Source organism: Mus pahari, chromosome 4, assembly GCF_900095145.1.
Source record: "Mus pahari chromosome 4, PAHARI_EIJ_v1.1, whole genome shotgun sequence".
Taxonomy (NCBI): Eukaryota; Metazoa; Chordata; class Mammalia; order Rodentia; family Muridae; genus Mus; species Mus pahari.
Window position 1 is genome coordinate 53,495,186 of NC_034593.1, and position 5,171 is coordinate 53,500,356.

The following is a 5,171-nucleotide window of genomic DNA, read 5'->3' on the forward strand; positions in this document are numbered from 1 at the left end:
CCATTATCCTTACTTTAAGGTCACAGACATCACTGGTATTTTCTCTAGAAAATAATTTTGGCTTTTACTTTGAATCTATGATCTATTTTTACTTTAAACATGTGTATTACCAAATGTAATGAATAAGATTATTTTTAATATTGTCCAAATATCCCTACACTGTATTTTTAAAGAATTCATTGTTACCTAACCTTGGCAATTAAAAAATATCAATCAGATGATCTCGTCTGCAGCTTCCTGTTTATGGGCTCAGATATCCAAGATGCTTCCCACTATCCTACAGTGTCTCAGACTGTCTCTTGTTTATTGTAATTGTATAATAAATCTCGAAATCACACAATCCCAGTAATCGCAACTGTGTTCTGGATTTTAATTCTTAATGTGCTATATTTAATAGGAATATTTTTGATTAATAGAATAACTGAAAAGGTAATATAGAGATTAAGTATTTTCTAGTATTAACATCTGACATTGGGTCAGTATGTTTGCTACAGTTAGTCGATCCATACTGAAATAATCTTAACAAAGATAACGTCAGCATTTACATTTTTTAACTTTTTATCTGTTATTCCTACTCCACGTGGCATTTATCTGTCATATATCTTTATACTTGAAAACAGCCCAAGTAAAATGCATAATTATATACAATATAATGCGTTGAAATATATAATTATATATGGCAACATATATTGGGTATATATATATATATATACAGTCATTTCTAAGTTCATCAACAAATACATTGAAAGAAACACATTCCATTTCAATCCAGTAATCCAAGATACATTATAGCTTTTTCATTTTCAGAATTTGTTACCTCCGTTTTCAAGGCTGAGAAGTCAGATTTTCTTTGTCCTTTCTTATATGACCCCTGAGTGTGACCTGCCTTGTTCCTCTGTCCTTTCCCACTGCAGGATCTCTCCTGCATGAGTTTCATGCTCACTGGGTGGAAAACCAGCAACCTTGTCTCTCTTTATGGCATCTAACAGTTTCAGGAACAAAAACATCCAGAAGGAAAGAAAAGAGAAGATGTAGAGGGAAAGGAAATTTGTTACATAATCTCTATGAGAATTAATACAGTGTAATTACCTTGTTGACTTCATGCCTTTTTTGTCAGGACATGAGCTATGAGAAGGTAAACACTTACAAATACTTAAAATGTTTGCGATTGAGAAGTTGATAGTGGATATATTTTCTTCTTATGATACTTGTATAAATACTTTTAAAAGTCAGGAATGAAGCTGTATGCCTGTAATCCCAGCACTAAAAGCCTGAGGCAAGCAGATCTGGAGCTTAAGGCTAACCTGGGCTACAGAGAGAGTTGAGTCTATCTCAAATATTAATGAAACAAGTGAAGCCTTAAAAATTAAAATTATGTTATTATTGAAATTTGTAAGATTTGTCTCTGTAAAACAGCAATAATCCCGACACAGTATTTCCACTATTATATCCTGCTTTTCATCTGTAGTAATAGTATCCTAAATTATCACACTAACATGCTTTTATTTTTTGTATTGAACCCAGGATAAAAATACTGTCTCTTGTTTAAAGCTAATGCTGTGTCATTTAAACATTTAAGGCTAATTTGATTGTGATGTATTCCAAATGATCTGGTTACTTAAGTTTTCAAACCAGTCAATATGCAATGATCCAGGCTTATTTACTTTATATACTTATGATACATAGTTCACTTTTCTTCCATCTGTGTAATATACAGAATAGAAGCAAAGAAAACTAAAGTAAATAGAAATTTCCTACCAACCACAGAGACAAGTAACATAATTCATTATGCGAAAGATGGTATTTACTTTCCTGTTTTGTGGTATGATTTCTTCCAGAGGGAAAAGCTTTTGACTTTGAGACATTATGCATGCAGCAGCATGTCCCATGTGATAGACTAGTTGCTAAGGTAACTGACTTTTCCTGAAAATACCAAGCTAAACAGGAGGCTGAATCATCAGTGTGTAATTTACTGCTATTACATTCATTGAAATCTTCGTGAGCATTCAAATAAACATGTAATGTTCTGACAACCTGGACCCTTTCCCTAATCCAGGCCACTCTTCAAGGGCATAATAGTCTTTAAAGTTCAGGAGCAATAAGCAAGGCATAGTTGATTACACAAAGAAGCCAAACTATTTTGCCAAATCTATCATCAAAAAACTCAGGGCCCATTAATTAAAAATATTTGTTAATTTGATCTCTATTAAACCACTTCTGTATAATCGTTTGCCAAGCAAATAAATAGAGGAAGTTACATGGCAGGGTACCAAAGGAGTTAAATTGCGATTTGGAATCTTAGCATACGCTGTAAACAACAGTGATCTTTCTAGTAACCATTGCATCTGTTTTTTAAAATCAGGTTTTTATAATATAAAATCTTTATTCCATAATATCTGATAAAGTACTTCTGTGATTTTGTTTATTGTTTCCCATTTCATTTACACATTTTCCAACTTACATTTTTCATTCTGTCACCTGGTAAGGGTTTGACATAGTTAGTAATGAAAAACTACTATTAGTATATTATATATAATTAAAATGGTTTGGTGACCCTGTGGCTCTCATAAAGCAGCATGCTGTTGCGTGATTTCTATTGGCTAAAAGTGCACTCTACATTTTTGCATCAATTTTTTATTCTACATTTATAAAATTTCCTATATACTATTTGTCAAGGAATACAACTTAGCTTTGAAACTTCAGAATAATTATTTCTGAATCAAGTTAATTAAAAATATATACATTTATGTTTTCAAAAGGCCAGTGTGTCTCAATGACTGCAAGGTCAGCCTTCTATGGGAAGTTCGTTCCAGACCAGCCTGGACCACGTGGTGAAACCCAATGTCTGGAAAAATGGAGAGAGAACGACACAGAGGGAAAGGAGGTGAGATAAATTAACACTTAGGGTGTTTAGAAATGCTATATGGAATCACATTATTTTAGATTTACTTAAAATCCCACCTATGTAAGTATATATTCACACACACACACACACACACACACACACACACACACACACACACAGTTCAAATGACCCCTATGGCTCTTGGGCTAATAATACCCTAAAGAACCATATACTATCTAACAAAAGCCACCACTATACCAGTTATCAGAACCCCCTTTTCACCTTCAGGTCAGAGGAGTCCCAGCCATGGCTGCAAGCTGCCATAGGAGGAAGCAATCAGTAGCTGTAATGCCTGTGAGCAACAATGACCAGAATGGCAAGATCTGCTAAAAAGGTCCAACGGTGACACTTATTACCCTTAGGTAACAAACAGTCACATAACTGGACTTAAAGTTTGCTCAAATAGAAGAGATTTTATGTTTGGTACCACAAACCAAGCCCCTTACTGACAGATCCTAGACGAGAACTCACTACTGATACTTCAGTAAACCAGTATAATTTCTAAGTGAATTCTAAATACTTATCCTTGAACCCACTGATGAGTGTAGCTCTCACTCCTTATCAAAGGAGCTTCCTTTTGCAGCAGACAGTGACCATTACAGAAATCACAACTGCTCAAAATGCAGACAACAAATATCTGTGGAGAGCATAGCTCCAACAGATACATCTACAACACAACCCCTGAACATAAGGCCCAGGGAGCATCAGTTAATGTGCGGAAAAAGATGGTAAGAACCAGGGGACCAGGATAGGCTATCCATTATTAGTTAGTCCTTTACATAAGACTGGTAAATTGTACCCAGGAAATCGCAAAAATGTGATCATCTAAACAAGACATAAAATATGACAACACAAATTGACATGTCCTGTGGATGAGGGAATCCTTATAAGGGATACCCATAAAAGCTACAGGAAATTAATAGTTTCTAAGAGAGGAAGAATCAGTCTATTTCAGTAGTGAAATTCTGATAGGTTATGCAATTTCCAAAGCCCTACGCATATGTACATAACTCTAAATGATTTCATCATGTAGTATTTTACATTTTTATATAAATATTTACATATATATATATATATATATATATATATATATATATATATATAAGAGGCCCATAATTAAAGAATAAGAGGCAATAAATTTGAGAAGGAGTGAGAGGGATGCAGGGAGAATTGTAGGGAGAAGAAAGGGAAATGATGCCAATTTAGTATTTATATATGAAATCCTTAAGTATCAAATAAAACTAGTATTTTTAGAAGCATACATATATCTGATACAACAACGAAGGAAACTACCTAAAGCAAACATTTACAGTCTCCCCAGAGCCAGACATCCAGGACTCAACTTCAGCTCTGCCCCTTGTTTGCAGAGGGGCTTAACCAGCTGGTGAAAGCAGCTGTATTCTCTCCAGTCTTTGGGGGACTGGAGCAGTCAGTGTTCACATAGGACTGCCAAGTGAGTATGTTAGTCTCTACAAGGAAATTGTGCTCAACACATGAAGTTTTACCTGCTATCACTTCAATTACCATTGTTATGTACACTAGAAAGTCAAATTCATGTTAAAATTTCCTTTATGAGTTTCAGACCATTTGATGAATATTGTCTGGACTTGGGGACTATGGAACTCATCCAATATTCTCTCTAGCTAGCCATAAAGTTTATCACTGCAAACCTGGTCAGGTGTCCATAGATTAAAGTACAATAGCTGCATTATAAGGAAAGAAAAGTTTCTAGCAAGCATAGTTTTGAGAGCAGTGTTTGATCTCCCATTACATGACACAGCTTTAGTTTATGTTTGTTTATTGCATGGACTCCAGGCTTGGTCAACAGGGCTATTTGAACACAGGTTGACATTTATTTTTTCCAGTTTTATTGAACATGAATGTTTTTCTCAGATAGTATATCCAGAATACAGTTTCCCCTCCCTCCACTCCTCCCAGTTTCTTCCCATCTCCACTCTCATACAGATCCATTCCCTTTCAGGGTTGTTATTTTCTTGATGACTCAAGCTACTTTTTGTAGGCTTTATCCCTGGGGATTTCTATAATGCTCTGGCACTATTCCTTGGCCCAGGGTGTCTCTGTCAGAGGTCACTTCTATCGATTTGGCAGTTCCAGCTGTAATCTGGAAAGAAACAAGGTTACTAACTGAAACAATTGGCCATCTGGGAAGGGTGTGCGAGAAACTGAAGACCTGTTGACCATAGGACAACCACACTATTTTCCTGGGAATTTTGAATTTGGAGATTCAAAGCAGCTATGGTTCAGT